Source organism: Felis catus, chromosome D3, assembly GCF_018350175.1.
Source record: "Felis catus isolate Fca126 chromosome D3, F.catus_Fca126_mat1.0, whole genome shotgun sequence".
Taxonomy (NCBI): domain Eukaryota; kingdom Metazoa; phylum Chordata; class Mammalia; order Carnivora; family Felidae; genus Felis; species Felis catus.
In genome coordinates, this window is record NC_058379.1 from 10414379 (window position 1) to 10437888 (window position 23510).

Sequence of the window (23510 nt, forward strand, 5' to 3'; positions counted from 1 at the left end):
AAGATACCATCAGGACTTTCTCTTTCAGATCACTTTCCTTCATGTTGGCTTCATCCTTCGTCCTTTGGTATGTTGATTCTTGCTAGTGACAAGATTTCCACCCACATTCCAGGCTCACCTCCATGCATTGCAACAACACCAGGAGACACAGGGCTCCGTGTCACGTAAGGATCTTGGGAGAGGCCAGGATTGCCGTACATTGGGTCAGTTCGGTCAGGTGTCCATGCCCCATCCAACTGTTGTGGCCAGGAAAATGGAATGTGCCGATTGGCCAGATTTGGGTCATGTGCTCATCCCGTGGGAAACCACGGGCACTGAGGGTAGATTAAAGGTCATCCCCCGAAGAATGTTGGCTACTGAGCAGACGAAAACAACAGGTGCCCTCCACACATGGCAGATCCTTCTCATCCTTCGAGATGAAGCTTCAATGTCATCTCGGCGAAGGGACTCCAGATCCAAGGCTCCTCCCAGGTTGAGTCGTACGTCATCTCCGCTATGAGCTCACCGTTAATACAATTATAAATAACTCTCTGTCAAGGTAGGGGCTGAGTATCGTTAGTGTTGTAGGTTCTGGACACCTGACTTAGTGCCTCGGACAGGGTGGGCATTTAAGAAATGTTCACTGAGTGAATGAATGCGTTTGTAAAGCCACACTGTGGTGGTTCTGGGCCTGTGTGTCCTCAGATTCATTGCTGTTCTTTCCCTGTTCTGTTAACATGGGCGGGGGGTGCTTTGGGCTGCATTTCTTAGGGTCCCTACGTTTGCCTGGGGGCAGCCAGTGGGAGACTTTGGCTATTGGAGGGTAGGAGGAAGAGAGAATCTGGGGTATTCCTTCCCTACCTCTCTCTACTTTGAGAGTCTTTTGTTTGTCTTTTGCAATGTCTGTATCTCCTACAGTTCCAGCTTTTGCCTTGTGACCCTGGGTCCTCAGCTCTAGTGATAACCTCCTCCTCCCTCTGTCTATCTAGACCTAGGGACAATTGTGGCTCTTTGCTATGGCCAATCTCTGGGTGGTCTTGCCATCCCCTGTCAGCTTCTGACCTTTTCCATCCCCCATAGAACCAATTTCCTGCATTAAATTTCATCTGAAATAGAGTGGTGTCTGTTTTCCTGGTTGTTGTCTGACTGATAACCAACCTGTTAGAGGGTTTTATTTTGAACCGTCAAACCATTGGGAGCATGCTCGCTCTGTGGAATTGTCTGATGCACAAAGGGACTTTGGTTTGCTCTGAGAGGAATTTTTCGGCTGCTGGTGTGAGAGAGACAAGTCAGCTCTCTCTGAAGGCTCTGTATTCACTGAAAGTTCTCCATTCATCAAACATCCCTGCTGCTTGTCTGCATGGTCCCAGCCAGTCAGGGAGAGGCTTATCTGTGGGAAGTCAAAGGATAATTCAACATGGAAGTGGTAAGGAGGCGGGTGTAATGTTTTAACTGTATGTGTTATTACTCTTGTATGCTATGCCCCAATTCCAGTTTTTCAGAAGAAAGGCCACCTTCCCCCAATTTTGGCTCTGAGAAGTTAGGCGTGGCTTGTGAGACTATTTCCGCTCAGCACAAGGGTAGAATTGTGCGAGTGAAGGCCCCACAGCCCTACTTTGCCTCAGCGAGCAGAGCCTGAACACACAACGTGGGGAAGCTTAGCACTTCAGACTGTGGCACACAGAGCCTGTCACACCTAAGCTGAAGGGCTAGTTTTGCCCCTTAACACCATCATCTTGGGTAAAGGACTTAACATCGGAGGTCTTCATTTCCTCATCTATAGAATGGAGCTCGTTATAGCATCTGCCCCCTAGAAGGCATGTTTTGAGAATTTGAGAAACTAAGCAGAAGACCACGGGGGAAGGGAAGGGGAAAAATAGTTTCAGACAGGGAGGCAAACCATAAGAAACTCTTAAATACAGAGAACAAACTGAGGGTTGATGGCGGGGGGCAGGGGAGAGGGGAGATGGGTATTGAGGAGGGCACTTGTTGGGATGAGCACTGGGTGTTGTATGTAAGCGGTGAATCATTGGAATCTACTCCGAAGCCGAGAGCACACTGTATACACTGTCTGTTAGCTAACTTGACAATAAATTATATGCACAAAATATTAAATTAAAAAAAAAAAAGAACTCATGTAAAGAGCTCCGTGGAATGTGTGATGTAACCTACCATATACCTATAAATATTATCTCAAGAAACAAAAACAAAAACCACCCAGGGATGCCTGGGTGGCTCAGTCGGTTAAGCATCTGACTATTGTTTTCTGCTCAGGTCTTGATCTCATGGTTCATGAGATCAAGCCCCACATCAGGCTCTGTGCTGACGGTGCAGAGCCTGCTTGGGATTCTCTCTCTCTCTCTCTCTCTGCCCCTCCCCTGCTTGTGCGCTCTCTCTCTCTCTCTCTCAAAATAAATAAACATAAAAAAAAGATTGATTAAAAATACCAAACAAACCCAATCCGAGATCCTCGCACTGAAGCCGACCGTAGGCCTTTGCAAGGGTGGGAACCACACCATGTCTTACTACCCACGGTGCCTGGATATAGGACTTAATTCAGGAATTAATATAGGAATATAGGAATTAACTCAGTTCCAAGGAACAGAAATTCATCCAAGGCAGCTCAGATAAAAACGGAGGGGGTTGTAGGGAATCGGGCAAGTCTTTTAGAACTCAGGGGCAAGAACCGTGGCTGGGCTTCATTGCCGCCAAAGACTCACGATGCCTTCTGGCACGTTCCTCTTGCCCTTCTTCCCCCGGTGCTTTTCCCAGTTTTGTTTTTCTCTCTATACCTAGATGCCACCTTGCCTGTGGCGCCTGGCCTCCCATGTGGCAGCTTTGTTCCCCAAGCCCACCCAAAGGGCAGCAGATCGTAGAGCGGTCAAGAGCCCAGGCTTGGAACAGATGGGGTTCAAATCGTTGCTCGGCCATCACTGACTGCAGCCACCCCTCCCTGGGACTCGTTTTCCTCATCTGCAAAGGGGGTGTCGTAATAGCACCTGCCTCTTAGCCGTGCTGTAAACGAGTTCATACAGGTGAAGTGCTTGTAATAACTGACTTCTTGGTGCCTAGTAAGTGTTCGGTTAACATCGGTGACGGTGATTATCGCGTAACTTTCCAGCTCACCTCCTGGCCTGGGTGGCTCCCAAAAGCAGACCTGAGACCAGGATTCACGTGAAAGGCTTCATCGGGAAGTGTTCTCGGGGAGACTGGGAAGAGGATAGGGTGACAGGGAAGGCCAAAGGCGGAGAGCAAGGTTAATAAGAGCCAAGGGGGAGGAGTGGCACCTTGAGTACATAGATGCTTGCCAGCAAATGTCTGTTGGAGGAAAGCTGTGTGCCCAGCGCCGTGCCAGGTTCCTAGTAATGCAAAGGGGGCCCAGACAGGAACTGCACAACCTCTTCTTTGAGGTAGCACTGGCATAGCGGTTTCCCCAACTGCCATGTGAACTTCTTAAGGGCGGGGACCACATCATGTTGTCACCTCTGTTCACACAGATTCTCGCGCACAGTAGGAGCTTAATACATGCTTGTTGAGCGGCACCGATGTTTGTGACTTGGGCCGTGGGGGAAGGCAGCCCTGTTGGTATTCCCCTCCCGCCCCCCATCCCCACCTCCAGGGTCTCCCCTCTGCCAGGTCCACTCTCCCTATCTTACCTGACTCCACCCAGAATGAGAGGGTCCCACCGGTGCCACGAGGACATGCCGAAGTGGGCCCCGGCTGAACAGGAAGTCATGGCATCTGAGCTTCAGTCACAGCTTTGCTCAGACTCTATGACATCAGGGCCTCCGTGTCCCCCGTCTAATGAGGACCTGCCATTCGTTCGGAAAGGCGGTTAACAAAGTGGTCAGGTGGGCGAGTCTCAGAGCCAGACTTCTGAGGTCAGTGATGGACCGTCCCCTCTGCTGGCTGCCCTTATACAACTTACTGGACCTCTCTGGGCTGCACCTTCCCTGTCTGAAGTGTGGGCGTGATGATGATGGTACCGTCCTCGTAGGGCTTTTGTGGGGGATTTAATAACATCCTGTAATATTCTTCAGCCCTAGGAAGGAATGCACAGAGGAGCCTTGAAAACGTGTTGCTCGGTGGAAGAAGCCAGAGATGACACACCATGTGTTGTGTGATCCCGTTTCTATGAAAGGTCCAAAGTCAGCAAATCCGTAGGGACGGAAAGTAGATCAGTGGTTGCCAGAGGTAGGGGTGGGGGAGGAGGAATGGGGGGTGACTCCTAATGGGCACAGGGTTGTTTCTGGGTTGATGAAAATGCTCGGGAATTAGAGAGTGTTGATGGTTGCACAACTGAATATGTCTGTGAATGTGTTAAAAAAAACAACTGAATTGTACACTTGGAGATGATGAATTTTGTGGCATGTGCATTATAGCTCAATGAAGACATATCAAACCGGAAGATACGGTCTGTGGAGTCCCCAGCTCACAGAAAATACTCCGCGAACCATTTCTCCCTGCATTACTACAGTGGCCTCCTAACTGGTCTTTCCACCTCTTCCCTCGCTCCCCATCCAACTCCCCAGTACTGTGTGAGCGCATGTCATGTTTGCTCTCTAAACTCTTCTGTGGCTCCCATCTCTCTTGGTACAAGCCCAGGTCATTACAACGGCCTACGGTGCCCCACACCAGCTGACTCCTGGCTTCCTCTCTCATCTTGCCTCCTGAGATTTGCCCCTTGCTCTCTCTGCTTCAGCCATATTAGCCTTCTGCTGCTCCTTAAGCATATACCAGCTATGTCCCTACCTCAGGACCTTTGCATTTGCCGCTCCCTCTGCCTGGAACAAACTACCCTCAGATATCTGCTGGGCTCGCTGTTTTGCCTCTTTCAGGTGTTTGCTCCAATGTCACCTTCTCAGTGAGACCCCCCCCCCCCCAACCAACCACTCAGTGTATTTCACATCAAAACCTCCTGCCCTGATACTCCCTATTCACCTGCCCAGATTATTATTGTAACACTTAGGTTTATTGCTAGGACATCCGTTCCACAAAGGCAGGATTTTTGTGCATCTAGTTTACTGCTGTCTCCCCAGTGCCTAGAACAGAGCTTGGTCCAGTCAGTACTCAGTTATTTTTTGACTGAATAAATAATTGCTAGCCCTTGCTATAATTTATACTAAACTTGCTGGGACTTTTAATCTTTTTTTTTTTTCTTTCATAAATGTCTCTTGCAGATTTCAAGCTCACATTTCTTTGAGGCTTCTTTCCTCCTTCTATCTTATCCCTACTGGGTGTTGGGTTTCGAGGTAAATACTGTCTTTGTGGCATAATTATAAAGTTGCTCTAGAAAATAGTTTCCTCTCACTTTGAAGTTTCATCTCACTTTTTAAAAAGGCATCAGAACTCCCTTCTGAATTCTTCATTGTAATGAAATTAGTTTCCCAAAGCTGATGCGGAAGCTAATTTGTGTATTGCTGTCAGTGGTAAAGCTTTGAAATTAATTGTCTTAGCTAACCTTGTTGAGATCTAACCATGTTACGTTTAGTGCATAAAAACATTATCTCCTCATCGGTGTCTGGTGGGATGCGAGTCCTGCCCTATTCTCTCTTGAGCAGAATGTAATTTTTGCTGGTTTCAAATTTAAGACGGAGAGCTTAACAGTGGAGCGAAAACTCTCAGGTTGCCAGGCAGATTTTACAACTTGGATTCTAGAATTAACCCTGGAGTTGACCGATTGTGTGGCCTGCGGTTAGGCCGTCCTCTCTGAACACTTGGAAGGGGTATGTTCCGAAATAGTTTTTAATTACGCAAGTAATACGGAAATAGCTTTTTATAAAAAATAAGAATTGACAAAGCTAATATCCCCTTTGACCGTGACTCCTCTGTGGTCCTGAAGTATCCCGTCATTTGTTAGATGTTTACGTCTCCAGATAATTTTCTGTGCATTTGTGTATTGTATTACATATATTATTATACGAATGTGTGTTTCACATAAATGTAGGATCCTATAACATCATAAACACAACTTGCTTTTTCCACCCGAAGGTGTCTAAGAGTTCTTTCCGAGTCGGTACATAAATGTTTCTTATATTTAAAAACAATTTTTAAATGTTTATTTATTTTTGAGAGAGAGAGAGCGAGAGAGAGCACGAGCATGAGTGGGGGCGGTGGGGAGGATGGCAGAGAGAGAGGGAGACACAGAATCCGAAGCAGGCTCCAGGCTCTGAGCTGTCACCGCAGAGCCCGACGCAGGGCTTGAACTCACGGACCGCAAGATCATGACCTGAGCTGAAGTCAAATGCTTAACCGGCTGAGCCACCCAGGTGCCCTGATTCTTACATTTTTAAATAGCTTCATGCTATTTCTATGAGTCAGCTTGAGTTTCCATCACAAAATGCCCATAGACTGGGTAGCTTAAATAGCAGGCATTTATATCTCGCAGTTCTGGAGACTAGGAAGGCCAAGATCAAGGTGCCAGCTGTTTTGGTTCTGGGTGAGGCCCTCTTTCTGACTTCTCTCTGTGTCCTCACAGTGGGGGTAGGGGTGGGGGGAAGGAAGAGAGAGGGGAAGAAAGGGAAAATGAGAATGGAGAACAAAGAAAGAAAGAACACTCTTACAAAGCCACTGATCCCAGCATGGGGACCCTCATGACCTCATCTAAACCTAATTACCTCCCTTAGCCTTCGTCCTAGTATCATCACATTGGGGGCCAGGCCTCCAGACTGTGAATTTGGTAGGGTTAGAGGGGTGGGGGGTGGGGAGGACACAAACATTCAGTCCATAAGGGTATTCCATGATACAGATGTGTCATTACACAGCCATTTTCTTATTGATGAGCATCTAGGCTGTTTTTAGTTTTTCCCTGTTATAAACCGTGCTGGGATGAAGACCCCAGTTCAGGCCTCTTCTCTCAGGTAGATACTGAGAAATGGGATGGCTGTATCGTCATCTGGCCTTCTGAAAGTGAGGGAACCGAACAAGTTAAACTTGAAATCATTTCCGGTTATAATCTGGGTGTAATCAGGGTCCCCTGTGGACCCATCTTTTCTCCGAATCAATTCAAGGAAACAACACTTGGGTGGAAACACTTGGGTTCCATTTTTGAGCCGTCTGCCCAGGAAACCCCCAGAGGCCGTGATGCGGTGGGAAGTAGTGGGGGGCGGGGGGTCAGGGTTAGGAGTACGAGCTGTGTGGTGAATTAGCCTGTTTGATTTTCAGATGAAATCCTTGATTATTTTGGGTTCAGGTAGCATGGTGTTTATCCTTGTTGAGGTTAGTAAATCAGTTTTATTTTTATCTTCTTTTTACTTACACAGACACACATAGATAAAAGGTACCTGTGGCTATAAAGTAAAAGAGTAGAACGCATATAAGGTTAAAAATCTCCCTCCCACATCTGTTCCCTAGGTCTCTTTCCAGAGACTCGTGCTGCCTCCGGTCTCTTGTGGATCCTCCTGTCTGTTAAAGCAAATGGGCTTAAACACAAACGGTAGCAGGCTGAACATAGTTTGGGCACTTGTCTTTTTTACCTTTTTAACCACAGCAAAATTCAAACATATACAGAAGTAGAGAGAAGAGTACAGTAAATCCCTCTGTACTCATCCCTCAGCTCAACAATTATCAGCCTATTGCCCTTGCTTTTTCAACTATATGCTACATCTTGGACCTTCTTCCATTGTAGTTCATCCAAACCTGCCTCATGTATTTTCATGGTTGCTTAGAATTCCGTAAGGATGTCCCAGAAGTCACTGTATCAGTGTCCTATTGGACGTTTATGTCGTTTGCCACCTGATGTCACTACAAACAACGGTGCAGCGAGCATTCTCTCACATCCATCTTTGGGCACATGTGTGAATAAATATGTAAAAAGTTCCTGGAAGTGAAATTGCTGCATCAGAGGCCTGTGCATTTAAAATATTGATAAGGACTGCCAAATGGCCCACTACTGGAATTGCATAAATTCTTGCTTCCACTAATAGTGTATGAAAGTGCTCATTTCCCCACATGCTCATCAGCATAATGTGTTATCACATTTTTTATCTTTAAAATACTCTCGTAATTACAGGGGCGCCTGGGTGGCTCAGTCAGTTGTGCATCCAACTTCCGCTCGGGTCATGATCTCGCGGTTCATGAGTTCAAGCCCCACGTTGGGCTCACTGCTGTCTGTGCAGAACCTGCTTGGAATCCTCTGTCCCCCTCTCTCTGCCCCTCCCTCGCTTGCGCTCTCCCCAGAATAAAAAAAAAAAAAAAAAAAAACTCGTAATGACAGAGAACAAACCGGAGGTTGCCAGAGGGGAGGAGGTGGCAGAATGGGCAAAATAGGTGAAGGGAGGAGACACAGGCTTCTAGGCATGGAAGGAAAAAGTCCCGGGGATGAAAGGCCAGCGTAGGGAATATAGTCAACGGTATAGTAATAGCTGTCTGTCAACAGGTGAGCAGAGCATGACGTATGGAGTCATCACATGACTATGTCGCACACCTGAAACTAATGTAACGCTGCGTGTCAACTCTACTTCGATAAAAATAAAGAAAAAGAATAAAAATAAGTAATAACAGTAAAAAACAATACTCTCTCCTGGTTGTGTCTTCAGTATTGTTTTTCACACCAAGAACTGAGATCTGTTTAGGGAGTGTTCCAGCCAAGTTAGTGGGTAGAAATCAGCACAGAATAGGACAGAACCACACCGATGGCTAAGAGGGTTGCAACTTTTGCTTCACTCGCACATCTGTGTGCCTGCGTGGATGAGAACCCGGTTGGGATGTAAAACGTAGTTCCACGGTGGGTCTTGGCTTAAAGTCTGAAAAGCACTGTTCTGCAAGTGATTTCTTTTTAAGTTTATTTATTTTGAGAAAGAGAGAGAGAGCATGAGCAGGGGAGAGTAAGAGAGAGGGAGCGAGAGAATCCCAGCGTGGGACTCGAACTCACGAACCACGAGACCGTGGCCCGAGCCGAAATCAGGAATTGGACGCTTAACCGACTGAGCCATGGCAGCTACTTTCTAGAATGATCTTCTCTGGCTCTGAAATTTAAAAGAAGAAAATCTCCTCTCTTGCCCCCACCCAGTCCTCCTTGCTTGCAGCTGCCCTTTTCCTTTTGTCCCTGCTGCTGTCCCCTGAGAGAATCGGGAGGCAAACCCCCTTCAGCCCTTCTCCCTCCCATCTCCCAGGCCCGCGTCACCTCCTGTCAGACGCGAGCTGGTGTCGATGGACTTCTCGGAGGGCCGCGGAGGGCTGGTGTAGCTGCTGACTTCACTTCACCGGAGGGAGCTGCTCCCGCTCAGGGCCGAGCAGTCCTCACGGTGAGGGGCCGTCCTGCCCCTTCGGGCCACTCAGAAGCCTTGACGCAGCACGCCAGGAGTGCCCTCCTAGTTGCTGCAATGAAGAAAATGCCCCTTCCCTGCTTTTCTGAGCCCCCCTCCCCTCACAGCAGTACCACCCCCAATCCGAAATGCCCACCACCTTTGCCGTCCTTCCCACCTCTGCGCCTTCCAGAGCACGGTTTCCCCTGGAACGCTACGCTCCCAACGCACACACCTGCCGCGTGGCCGTGGCCTCTCCCTGTTCAGGTTTAAGTGTGGCTCATCTTCCGAGGCCTCTCGGTCAGAAGCCCTTCCCCCCTCTCGCCGTCCACAGCCACAGTACCTTTCTGTTTCTCGTTTACTCTGGGTTGGACCTGAATCTCCCTGTAACGTTTGCACTTCCTCCAGGAAGGACCCTGGTTGTCCCACCCATAGGTGTATCCCCCCGGGTAGTGTCTAATATCTAGAAGGCACTCCATAGATAGTTCTAGAAAGAGCGACTTGGAGGTTCTCATTCCGTCTCGGGAGAGGTACCGATGGACCCCTGGCCATTTTGTAAGGGTACTAAGTAATCCTTCTCCCTCTGGTGACTGATGCTCTTTGCCATCCGTGAAGTGATGGTCTGAGGAAACTCTGATGAACTGTCCTCGGCGGGCGAATCAGCCAGGGGCCTGGCAGGAACAGAGGAGCACTCAACCCGGAGGGTCTGCAGAGTAGGAAAGGCCTGTTTACAAGGACGGAGGCAGGGTTCAGGGAATGTGCCACATTGCACATCGGGCCAGGAGCTTGAACCAGCAGGAGTATTTTGAAGGGGGCGAGGGGAGAGAACAGTTCTCTGGACCTTGAGATAGCAAGTTGTACAGATGGCCACCTGACAAGGGCTGTGTGGCATTTGGCCAAGGGGATTGACCGGCCGGTGGTGACCCTGCAGGGAGGGGGCGTGGGAGTAAAGACCCCAACGTCTCTTTTTCCCTCCTCTGATCTCCTGTCAGAACCTTCCACCGGTGAACCCAGTGCACAAGGGAGCCCAGAGTTGTGATGTGCACACGTCAGTTCCTATGTGCCCGGGTCTACTGAGCAGGGTGGATGAGGAGCAGCAGGACGCCTCGGACAGTGAGTTATCTCAAGGGACAGTAGTGGTACGGCCATGAGAGGCCGTGGAGTGCCAGAGCCAGAGTGCTTGGGTTTAAATCCTGCCTCTTCCACCCCTTAGGTAGGTCGCCTCTCTGTGCCTCAGTGTCCTCATCTGGAAAGTGGGAATACTAGAGGTGCCCCCTGCATAGACTCATAGGGCATCGAGCGGGTTATATAACATGTCAGATCCTTAGATTAGCGGGTGACACGTGGTAAGTGCTCGATCACTGTTAGCTCTTGCTGTCATTTAGGACACCGTTCTCCTAGGCTTGTACAGAAATCTAACGGGGAGGAGATAATGAGTAAGACCTTTTGTTGAGGGACGGGGCTTTGCCGAAGCAAAAGGAAGTAAAATATAATGACAGTGGGATTGGTTCCCTGGTGTTAAAACGAGCTCCCTCTCCTTTTCCATTATGAGACCTGACCCCAGCTTTGAAATTTTGATTGCTAGCACAAATTGAGTTTATTTATTTTTTTCTCACATTCAGCACTGTCTTTTTTTTTTCTTTTAATAACCTATAGGCTGATGGAACATACTTGAACGGAGAGATTAAATGAGTTTTCATTCAGTACTTTGAAGTGTTTCAATCCCCTGAAGAGAAAGATTAAAGCTCTTTACAGCAGGTAGATAGGGTGGGTTTTTTTGTTTTGTTTTGATTTTTGTTTTTTTGGTTTTTTTTTTTTTTTTTAAATTAAAGTTGATATTCAGCATCCCACAGAATCCCACTTCATTTCCTGGCACCAGTGGATGGAAACATTTCATTGTCCACATCACCACCGGGTCACAGTGAAAGGAGAGGTGGGGTGGGGGCGGGCGGCAGGGGGGGGGGGGTGGGGGACGGGGAATGGCTGAGGCTGCTGGGAAGGAAAATCAGGGAACACATCGGCTTTGAAAGAAAGGCACCAGGAAGGGCAAGGCTGCAGAGATATTTATGGAATGGAGTGCCTGAGAAAGGAAACAGACAAGCTGTGAAAAAAATCTGTCTTGATAGATACAAAAGATTTAGAGATATAGATAAATAGATATTTTGTATTAAAAAAATTTGAATAAGGGCAAAGAGTTTGGAACTAACAGAGCACTCTCTTGGGCATGAGAGACAAGTTTGCAGACTGTCACTGGCATAAAAAGTGTTACAATGATTATATGTGCACAAAATATTTGTGGAGAGGGAACACTAAACCTGGTTCAGCTGCCAATGTCCTGGAGACTTCTGAGAGCACTGAGCTGAGAGTCTGGAGAACTGGCTTCCCCTTCTAGGGCTCCCTCTCTCTGGCTTGTTACCCTTCTAAGACACTGAGCTTCTCAGCCTTGTATCCTGATCATAATTTCCACTGCTTACCTCGCTGAGTTTGGGTTGATGAGAGTGAAAATCCTTTGAAGAATATAGAGTTGAATGAGAAATACAGTATATATTTATTTTTTTTAATTAAAAAAAATTTTTTTAATTAAAAAAAATTTTTGACATGTATTTATTTTTGAGAGACAGAGAGAGACAGTGTGAACAGGGGAGGGGCAGAGAGAGAGGGAGACACAGAATCTGAAGCAGGCTCCAGGCTCTGAGCTGTCAGCACAGAGCCCATGTGGGGCTCGAACCCATGAACCATGAGATCATGACCTGAGCTGAAGTCGGAGGCTTAACCAACTGAGCCACCTGGGTGCCCTGCAAATATAGTGTATGTATAAGGGGTAAGAACAAGTAAATGATAAGTATCTATTTGTAGAGTGTGCCAGGTGCCGGGTTCTGTGGATACAGTGACTACTTCGAGGGACAGAGAAAAAACAGTGCAAGATGTGTAAGACAGTAGGCAGGGATTAGAATGAAACTATTTTAAGATATTACCTTGGGGAGGGTAGAGAAGTGGATTCATTTTAGACGAAGTCACATATGCATGTTAGAAAAATGGAAGACAAACACTGAAAGAATAGGAAGAAAATACAGCTTTGTACAAGTGCTGACTCCCTCCATCTTGTTCATGTTAGCTTGATGACCTCTCTTGGGGCTACGTGTTCCAGGCACCTTGGAGGTTAATACCTGAGAAATGCCCACCAAGGCTGGGATTGGAGGAGACTTGTTTTGGCCTCCCATGAATCTCTTGGAGACAACAGCCTTTCCCCTTCCTGATGCACAGGTGGCACCACAAGATGTAAGTAAAGGTTAGCTGCCAGTTGGGTGCATGCGAACCCTCTGATCTGACTACAAGGCCCTTCTGCATGTCCCCTCACTCTATAAATCTGTGGACTAAGGTCCAGACTTTGCAGAGAATAGCTATGCAGCTGCTGTGGATCATTCTCCAACCTGTCCCTTCTGTCAGCAAGTTACCTTGAATAAACCTCTGTAAACTATATGGCATCACCTCCTTCATTTTCCAGTCTGAAAGTGCCTTCTTAGTTTAGGGGGTACTTTATTGCTTCCCCCTGACCTTCTAACAGACCTCCCTACTAGCATTGGGGGAAATAGAATACCAGGAAAGGCAGAGTGAGAACCATGCAAAAAGCAGGGTAAACAAAGAGTGCAAAATAAGATAGAGTGAAATTCAAATAGATCAGTAATCACAATAAATATAAACGGTTTAAACTTGCCAATTAAAAGATAGAGATTAAACACGGGGCATGTGGGCAGAACCCAGCTATATCGAACACATAAGAACAGAGAAAGGTTCAACGGAAATCTATTCATATTCCAGGAATGAATTATAATTGTGTCAAACACAATTTTTTTTCACTTACTGCATTTCGTCTTCTCTATGGACTTTCTAATAGAGCAGGGATTGAGTTAAATTGGTTGGGGAGAAATCAAGGGTGGCAGAGAAAAGAAAGGAAAGGGTCATTTATCGAGCCAGGTACTGTGTTGGGTGATTCTGAAAGAGAGCACACTTAGGATAGAAATGTACATTCTGGTCTAGCCTATTAGTCAAATTCTCACACTGTCCTGTCGGACAGACCTAGACTTTGTTTCTAACTCATTTATTCACTTATTTGCTCATTCAGCTAATATTTGTTGAATACCTACTATGAGATAAGAAATTTGCTAGGAAGTCACTTTATTTTTTTAAAGTTTGTTTTGATAGAGAGAGAGAGAGAGGGAGAGGGAGAATGAGTGGGGGAGGGGCAGAGAGAGAGAGGGAGATAGAGAATCCCAAGCAGGCTCCGCACTGTCAGCATGGAGGGCCATGCAGGGCTCGATCCCACGAACCGTGAGAAATGGAGTCGATGCTTAGCTGACTGAGCCACCCAAGCACCCCTAGGAAGTCGCTTTAATCTCTCCATGACTTCGTTTCCTTGTTTTATCAGTCTATTTTTACAGTAATGATATATAAGAAACAACCGCAAAACCTCAGTGCCACATAACAATAAACATTTATTACTGCGCACTAGTCTGTGGGATGCCTGGGTGGAAATGCCAAGTTGGACAGAGCCTGATTAATCTTTCTGGGCTTGCTTAGGGGCTGTGGGTCTCTGGGAGCTGGCTGGGTAAAGAGAGCCTGTCTCATGAAGCGTCTCATCTTCCAGCAGGCTAGTTTGGGCTTGTTACTGGGCAGGAGTTCAAGAGAGGAGGTAGAAGTTGCAAGGTCCCCTTGAAGTCCAGAATCTTGGCATCCTGTTGGCCAAAGCAAGACACAGGCCGGCCTGATTTCAGGAGCAGAGAAATGGACTTCATCTCTTGAAGGACAGAGCTGCAGAATCACCTTGCATCGTGAAGTCACATTGCAAAAGCTGTGGGTACAGGGGAAGGAGGAATCAGGGCCACTTTGGCAACCAATCTGCTGCAGTCATGTTGCTGTGCAGAGTAACATTAGCACCCACTTCTTAGAGTTAATTACGAGAATTCAGCGAAATTATGCGTATAAAATGGTGACTTTGAGCCAGGCTTGCAGAAGGTGTTCAGTAAATAATAGCCATTACCACTGCTGCTGTTGCTATGATCATTAAGGCTGTTATTATTATTGATTTCAGTCCTCTTCATCCCTGGGCATCTGCTCAGTGCAGCTCAGAGGTTCAAATCCCCTAGTAAGCATTGCTTCTGCATGCCTGATTGCTTTTCCTCTGAATAAAGGAGCGAGTCCGTTGATGGAAAACTTCCTTGATTTGGCGAACACAGATGCCACAGTGTGTTAGCATCCTTTGGCCATTAGCTGTCAAGGCAGCCAGGGCAGAAATCTATTTAAAGAAAATGTAGGTGCCTTTGCCTTTTTGTCATCAAAACCATGCCGTGGACGGAGACGCGTCTGAAACAGGGGCAGAAGGGTCCTGATAGGACACAGACTTTCTTTCCATTTGCCATTTGCATTTACTCAGCAAAGGGGAATTAATTGCATAGTCAGGTTTGGGCTCCTCATGTTAATTAATGGTGCCTGCAGTTAAACATTAATGGTTTATTATGTATTTTTATTTCCAAAGGAGAGAGACTGAGCCTTGAATTAGAAATGCCTCACAGGCCACAGTTTTGCTAAATTCTGTAGCTCTGCTCACAGTCCCTCAGCTGGCTGAGTGCTCTTATGTTTAGCTAAGAGAAAAAGGATTCTTGAGTCTTGGTTTTGTTAGGGTTCTTGTCTCTTGCCAAGCAAACGGTTGGCCAAGATGTTTTTCACTATGTAGGATCAGCCTCAACAGTGGTTGATATTATGGGCCTGATATCAGCCTTCCCTCCAAATTGGAGCATTTGCAAAAAAAAAAATAATAATCCGTTTAGGGAGAAGAGCAGAACGAATTTATTGATAGAAATCCCCACAAATTTTAATGTTTTAAAAGAAGGGAAACACCTTCTTCTGAGTTTCATTCCCAAACAGAAGAAGAAACAGAGATGAAATGTGTTTGTGATTCATCAGAAAACAGATTTTATTTCTCTTATTTTTAGAAGTAGCTGTCTAGGTACTGGGTTCTGTCGAACGAGAGAGGGATTATATTTGGAAATCCTAATTGTGGAGAGGCTTTCTTTAAAAAGCAGCCTAAAGCCAAACTGGCTCCCACTGATGCTTCTTTGGTTGTTTCTTTTTTCTCTTTAATCCTTCCGACACTCTGAAAGTAGTTCACACATTGAATTAAAAGAATCCATTTTGTCCATCCTTGATGTTTACTTGACTTTGTAGTTCTTCTCCCAAAGCCACAATCTCTGCCCCTCACTGTGAAGAATCATGTCAGGAAAATTATGGATTTAATTTTTTTAGTTGGAACACTCAACTCAAATAGGCTAAAAGAAAAAAAAAAAGGGAATGTACTGACATACATTATGGATAAGTGTAAGAGCTTCAGGCATGGCTGGATCCAGGTGCTAAGATAATGGTATCAGGAACCAGTTTCTCACATCCCTCTCTCTTTTGCATACATAGATTTTCAGTCTCAGGCTGGGGGGGGGGGCAAAGATGCTCTTCAGCAGCTCCAGACTTACATTCTACCAGCTTAGCAGCCCCGTTGGAAAAGATACACCTCCTTCCTAAAAGCAGTAGCAAAGTTTCTAATAGGGATCCAATAGCTTGCGTCGAGTCACATGCCCTTCCCTGCACCAAACACTGGCCTCGTGGCCAATCCAATAGAAGGATTGGTCAGGCTTGGGCATATACCAGCCCCTGGAGTAGTGGGAGGCATCAGCTCCACTCAGACCTCACAGATCAACTATGGGGGTGAGTGTGTGATTTACTCGAAGGGTAATCAGGAGCAGGCATAAATGTACTGATTGGGCAAAGGCGACCGATGATTTCTGGGATGATGTACTGGTTCGGGTCCTCCCAACAGGCGTCTGGGATTAAATGTGCAAGGATTTAATTAGGGGAAACACCTACGGGAGAAAATAGGAAGGGCACCAGGAAGCCTTGGAGAGCCGTCAGACCCTGAGTGAAGAGGAGAGGAAGGGAAGGTTGGGTGGGCGTGTCTTAGACCGCCTCCCCACCGCCCTGCAGTCTCAAGAAGCTCCAGCAAGGTGCCAGGAGTCCTCCCGCTGCCAGAGGAGGGCCTTGTCCCCCCGGATCAGACCTCGTTTAGTGTCCCTGCTGCACTCAGTCATTGGCTGGGAGCGGCCCATGGGAAGCGTGGCCTCGTTTGCACGGATGGATGTGAGAGCGATGCAGCTGGGGCCCTTGGTTCATTAAGCTTCCTGTAGCTGGAGGCCTGCAAGGCATTCTCACGGCTTCCACTGACAATACCTCGTAGTTACATAGTTACCAAGTACGTGATCGATTAAAAGGTGCTGTAATAGTTCTCAGCTTAGTTGATCCCTGTTCCGCAAACAATATTATCACCACCTTCTCCTATTTTACAGATGGGGAAGGTAAGGAAGGAGAGGTGAGGATTTGTCCAAGGCCGCTCCTCTCCACTAGTCAGCGAAGAGCTCGGACTCAGAGCCTGACCGTTGCCTCCCTATCTATCGTACCCTCTCTGCGCCGGGTTGGCTAGCTTCCCCCCCACCCCCCCAGTTCGTGCCCACGTGGAGCCTCAGAACATAACCTTATTTAGAAATAGGGTCTTTGCAGATATAATTAGCTAGGTTAAGATGAGGTCATACTGGGTTAGGGTGGGTGGGCCCTAAATCCAATATGCTGGTGTTCTTACTGGAGGAAGAGAGGAAGATACAGAGGCAGAAGAGATAGGGGGAGGCCATGTGATGTCGGGAGCGGTGCACCCGGCCAGGGTCACCAAGGTCTGTCGGCAGGCACCAGAAGCTAGAAACGAGGCATGGAGCAGACTCTTCCCTCTGGCCTTCAAGAGAGAGCGTGGCCCTCTCACGACACCTTGATTTTGGACTTCCAGCCTTCAGAGCCGTGGGGGAGTCGATCTGTTGTTCGGGCCATCCAGTTGGTGGTAATTTGTCACAGCGGCTGTAGGAAACCAACACCCCCCCCCCAAAAGAACCTGCTGCCCCTCTGGTTCTCTCTGTTTGTCTGGTGTGACCCTGCCCCCCACGCAGGGGCACTGCTGAGCCGATGAATCCAGAGTGACAGAGCCTGTGCTCAGATGGTAGAGGGACAGCCATGCTGGCCAGAAAGACTCAGATCATTGCAAGTCTGAAGAATGTGGCTGGGAAAGAGACATAGTCACGTTGACATTATGGACTCCCTCCCCATCCCCCCCCCCCATCGATGGGAGGTGATGAGAAGGGCATTCACCTCCGTGGGAGTCTTCTCCCCAAATCCACAACTCCAGGCTAATCCTGAGAATCATCAGACAAGCTCAAACTGGGGTGGGGGGGCATTCCACAAAATACCTGACCAGTACTCCTCAAAAGTGTCAAGGTCATGAAACGAGGAAAGACTGAGGAACTGTCACAGATTGGAGGACGCTAAGAGATGTGATGGCTGAAGGCAACGTCAGAGCCTAGAGCAACCAAAAAAGCTATTGGCGAAATCCAAAGGAAGTCAGTTAACGGTATTGTACCAACGCTAATTTCTTAGTTTCGACAAAGGTACCATGGTAACGTAAGATGTTAACATTAGGAGAAGATGGACAAAGGGTATGGGGGACTCAGCTTTTCTGTAAACCTGAAATCATTACAAAATAAAAAGGGTCTTAAAATTTTTTAATGCTTATTTTTGAGAAAGAGAGACAGAGACAGAGAGAGTGCAAGCAGGGGAGGGGCAGAGAGGGAGGGAGACACAGAATCTGAAGCAGGCTCCCAGCTCTGAGCTGTCAGCACAGAGCCCGTAAAAAGGGTATTTTAAAAGAAAGAAAGAGTCAAGAGATAGGCAAGCAGAGCAAAGAAATACCCTGGGGCCTCTCAGAGACACGGAGAAAACTTGGCTTATGATGGACATCTGCCGTATCATATGAGGTCTGGCTAAATTTCATATCTTGGTTTTGGATACATCTGCCACCCATCCATCCAATGCATTTTTGTTGAGCGCCTGTTGTATATTAGACACTACTCTAGGCCCTGGGATACAGCTGTGACAGAGTATTAGGTGTCTGATCTCATGGAACTTACGTCGTAGTAAGAGAAACAGACTCTATCCATCTCTCTGAATAAATAGTAAACCATTAAGTGGCGACTTATGCAGAAAACTAAGATAGGCAATGAGGGAGGGGTGATCAGAGAAGGCCTCTCTGAGGAGGTGACCTAAGCTAGGACATGAATGACAAAAAGAGAACTCACCGTGCAAAGAACAGGAGGAAGTCCAGTCCAGCAGAAGGAATGGCTGGTGCAAAGGGCCTGAGGTGAGACAAGCTTAGGTGTTTGATAACAGAGCAAAGGCGTGAGGCTGGAGCGTAGGGAGAAAAGGGAGGGTGGTAGGAGCCAGGGCAAAAGAGGAGAGGGGGGCTAGGTAAAACCTTTAAAAAAAAAAAGTGCAACGGGGAGAGCCCGGAGAGGGTTTCAAGGGAAGGGATGGTAGGTCCTGGTTTGATTTTCGGGCTATACCACCGGTCACGTGCAGCGAATGTATTGTAGAGAGATGGCATTCGCTGGCGGAGGTGACTGCTGTTGTCCAGGTGAGAGGTGATGGTGGCTGGGAGGCCGGACGCCGGATTCCGTGAGATCCCGTTGAGGATCTCCCCGAATACGTGCTGGTTATTACCCAGGTCTTCTGACGCTGCATCTCACGTCGTTCGCTGTGCTCAGAGGTCGTCAGTGAAATTAGCACAACCTTCCTTTACTATGTCTTCGCTTTCTTTTATTCCTTGTCTGTATCCCTTTTACTCCCTTCTGTGTGTCCAGTACCCGTATCTTCTCTTCTTGGGGACCACTTTGATGTCTGAGAAAACCCCTCACGATCCCTAATTTTCCCCCTTCTTCCTTCAAAACCTTCTTGTCCTGCATCCGTTCTTTCTAGTGTTTTGAGAGGGACGGGCTGATAGATGTTATCCTGCTAGACTGGAAAGTGGTATTTCTTCCGGATAACATTGGCGTGTTCGTGGTGATTGTTGTTGCCTTCAGATGGAATAGACATTTGCTGAATTGCTTTCTAGCTGTTGAGCTCTGTGCTGGGTCCTTCCATGGGTTTCTTTCTTTTTTTTTTTTTAAGTTTTTTTTTTTAAGTTTTTTTTTTTAACGTTTATTTATTTTTGAGACAGAGAGAGACAGAGCATGAACGGGAGAGGGGCAGAGAGAGAGGGAGACACAGAATCGGAAGCAGGCTCCAGGCTCCGAGCCATCAGCCCAGAGCCCGACGCGGGGCTCGAACTCACAGGCCGTGAGATCGTGACCTGAGCTGAAGTCGGACGCTTAACCGACTGAGCCACCCAGGCGCCCCTTTTTTAAGTTTTTAAAAAATTTATTTATTTTGAGAGAGCGAGGGAGGGGCAGAGAGAGAGGGAGAGAAAGAATATCACTGCCAGTGCAGAGCCTGACATGGGGCTCGAACCCACGAACCGAGAGGTCATGACCTGAGCCCAAGTCGGACACTTAGCCGACTGAGCCATCCAGCGGCCCCCTTTCATGTGTTTCAATCCCCTTTCATCCTTATAAACATTTTACAGGAGGATAGAGAGGCTGAGAACCTCTGCTTCCTTTTCCTGCAATGAATTAGGGGACTATCAGGATACGTCAATGAGGAGAAACGATCTTGTTTTGCTGCCCCTCAAGGTTAGCTTGAGAATGGCATACAAATGCTTATGAAAAGTACCCTCTGGAACTTATCTGGTTTCCCGGAAAAACCAGTAGGCATTTTCAAATGCAGCCAGACTTGTGTCCCCTGAGGCTTTTTCTCTCTTTTGGTTCCTGTGCTCGAGAGGGCTGGTGCGAGGTTCCTGGGTTTGCTGTCTGGGTGAGCAGGAGCGTTCCATGGGGCTGCAGCTTTAGAAGCATCAGCTCCGGCAGGGGATATGCAGCCTTCATTCCTCATCTCCTTCTCCAAGACTCCTCTTCCATGTGGTTGGGGCCACGAGAGGGGCCGTGAGTGCACGGGTGGCCTGAATATCTGCCCAAATTCTTTGCAGTTTCCTGGGTGTGGTAATGATGGTGTAAGGCTCAGCGAACTGTAGGCATCCAGCCCAGAGGAAGAACCTTTCATCCAGGAGATAAATGGCTGGCAAAAATGGTGCCCCTTTCCATTCATTCATTCATTCATTCATTCATTCATGTAGCCACTTTTTATTTGGTATTTATCCTGTGCCAGACCCTGTGTGAGGGACATAAGAGACAGATGGGGTGCCCTGTCCTTAGGAACTGTTAGGCTGTAGCTAGCAATTCTGACACTCATCTTCTGAATGAGACTAGACTGATGGTCTAGTCTATGTCCTTCTAACCTTGTGCATGGATAGCACTATCCAGAAGGCATGGGGCTCCTTAGAGAATCCCATTCGCTACTGGCACGAACCATTTATGGTAACTAGACGTGCAATTTAGGATGGTCAGAGGTTTCCCCCTCCCCACACTGGGGATCATGGTAGGAGACAGGCTGTTACGGTGACTGAATTATGTGCACTGGGGGCAGAGAAGAGGAGGGTCCAGCTGTGTCGGGAGGAGTCAGAAAAGTGTCTTGGGAGCGCAGACAGGTGCCCTGTGTCGGCCCCAAGCAAGTCCTTAAGTGTTTGTTTGGCACAAACACGGCGCTTAATTAAGGGCGTAGGGTCTGGTGTCGGACAGGCGTGGGTTGAGTCCCTGCTTGGTCATGTGGTGATGTGTGAGTCTGAACAAGTATTTTATTCTGTCTGAGCCTCAGTTTTCTCATCTGGGAAATGGAGATCAATCCTAGGATTTACTCTCCAGGGATGCTGTAAGTATGAGACAATATCCTGCATGTAAGGAAGTTAACTGATGTCTTGGGAAATCCTTCATAAGTTCTAGGGGGACCACCAGGGATCAAGAAAGAGGAACCTCAGTCTGGACTGGTATAATCAGAGAGATCTCCCTGAAGGACGTGAACTTGGCCAAAGAAGGGATGATATCACATTTGCGTCCTTCTGTATCCCTAGCATGTGGCATGTAAGGCCGTCCTTAGCTTATGTTTGTTGAGTGACTAAATGAATGACTTTGAAGAAGGGATAGGAGCTGCATGCAGAAGGGTCTTTTCTGCATTTCTGTCTTCCCAGGGACCCAATTGAGCCCAGTATTAGTGGGCTCAAACTACATATACAATTTTGTAGGTTTTTTTTAAATACGGAGACAGGGTTACATCAAGACTCTGACAGCATGGGGCTGTTTCACTTCTGCTGATACGGACTGTGTCACAGTTTATTTAAATGACCCTCCTCTTCCTGGGCATTCACGTTGTTTCCAGTCTATTACTATTATAAGTGACGCCGTGATGTCAGTCTTTGTCTACACATGTAATTATTTCCTTCGGTTAAATTCCTCAAGAGAGTCTAATGGGTCAGATGGTTAAGCGTATATAATTGTTAAGGTTTTGGCCATGTAGGACTACGTCACCCTCTGGGTAGGCTGTGACAATTTACTTCTACCCGCCAGCTAATCTGACCACTAGTCCGCTGCCTGCAAGCTGGTCCCCCGCCATTTCTACGCCACTTTTCACTGCCTTGCCTGCTTAGCCAAATGAGATTCATGGGGAGAGCTAGCCTCTCTTTTTTCAAGTCTGCTGGATATCTGTCGTGTCATGTTAGGATTACATAAGTGTGATGTTGAGAAATCTCCTTGGAGGAAAGATGGTCCCCAGATGTTGGAGCAAGGGCTGGAGTAGGGAGGGAGAAACATTCGGGGCACTGAGAGGTTGGGCACGCGGCGTGCCCCCTGCCACCCGCCACCCACCCACTTCCCGAGGTCTCCCTCTACCTCTCGCAGAGGTAGCCTTGTTCCTCCACTCCACACCGCACTCGCATCGCAAATATATGTGTCTTCCCCATGGCATGCTTCTCGTGGCTCTCTTACAGTGGTCGCCACTCTCTTTTATCATTTGGGGGTCTCTTTCTTCTCCCTCCCATTGGCCTGTGTGGAGGGGTGGAGTCTTATTCATTTCAGAGTAGCCCCAGCATCTGGCAGACGGTAATGATAAAAAACGAATGAATGATGATAATGATGATGACTAATAATAATAAAGTAATAGGGACGCCTGGGTGGCTCAGTCGGTTGAGTGTCTGACTCTTGGTTTCAGCTCAGGTCACGATCTCGCGTTTTGTGGGTTCAAGCCCCGCATCGGGCTCCACGCTGACAGTTTGGAGCCTGCTTGGGATTCTCTCTCTCTCTCTCTCTCTCTCTCTCTCTCTCTCTCTCTCTGCCCCTCTCTCACTTGCACTCTCTCTCTCAAAATGAATAAATAAACTTAAAAAATAATAATAAAGTAACAACAGCAACTGATTTGTTGAGCACTTACTATGTGCCAGGCACTTTAAAGACTATATCAAGCCTTTTACATGTTTTATCTCATTGAATGATCCCATAAACTAATGATGTCGGTATTACTCTTATCCCATTTTACAGACGAGGATGCTAAGGCTCAGAGAGGTGTAGTGACTTGCCCAAGGTCACACAGCCAGTGAGTAGAAGAGGTGAGGCTCAAAGCCAACTCCCTTTCAACCATTCTCCTAGGAGCTTGGTGAGTAGCTCAGCCACTAAATGAGGGGCCAGCTCTCACTCCGCTCCCTCCCACCACTAGCCGATGATCAGGAGATGTTGACAGAAGGGCAACCGAATTGAGGAATCTGGTTTGTTCATTGCAGGGAAAAGCCAGAGGGTCTTCTTGGAGGAGTGCTTTGAAAGACCTAACAGGAAATAGCTCTGCGTCTCCTGACCTCGCCTCCTCCAGTCACGTGCCTACCACCCCCTCATTCTGGACTCATTCCTTTTTCGTCACAGCTTTTAAAGCTACGTTTGGAAATGTAGATTCCCCCATCAAACGTTAGCCTCCTCCATCCTTAATGCCTTGATGGGTGTCCGGATGCCCAAGCTTTTTTCTCAAGCAGCGTTTCCTCTCTCTACTCCTTTCCCCACTTGCCCAAATGCGACCAGCTCAAGCTCTCTCCCTGTGGCCAGCAACTCTGGAGCTGATCATCTGGGATGATGACCTGGCCCAGGTCTTCGTAAAGTTGTTCCTTTCGAAGACACGGGACTCCTTGCGGGATCCCGTGAACCGCTGACATAGTCCGTTCATAACTACGCACGCGGTTTCGGCTGGTCACATTCCCCCTGCCCGAGATTACAGTAAGGTGAGAGAAATAGGCATCAATAGTTCTGGTGATTTACTTACTCAGCATTGATCAGACATCAAGTCGGTTCTGGGCCCCAAGAGCTCAGAGATGCACAAGACTGAGCCGGTTCTCGGAATATCCAGTGT

General features: G+C 47.6%; 1 protein-coding gene across 3 annotated transcripts in view; it reads left to right on the forward strand.

Annotated features, from left to right (window-relative positions):
- The window catches only part of RPH3A (rabphilin 3A), a 278545-nt gene that overhangs the window by 145110 nt on the left and 109925 nt on the right, over positions 1-23510 (forward strand). The window contains exon 1 of one of the 3 annotated variants that reach the window (XM_045041386.1): positions 12370-12503. The exons of the other annotated variants lie outside the window; for them this stretch is intronic. The gene's annotated coding sequence lies outside the window, so the exon portion shown is untranslated. Of the gene's footprint in view, positions 1-12369; positions 12504-23510 lie in introns of those variants that run through there. 3 annotated transcript variants of the gene reach the window in all.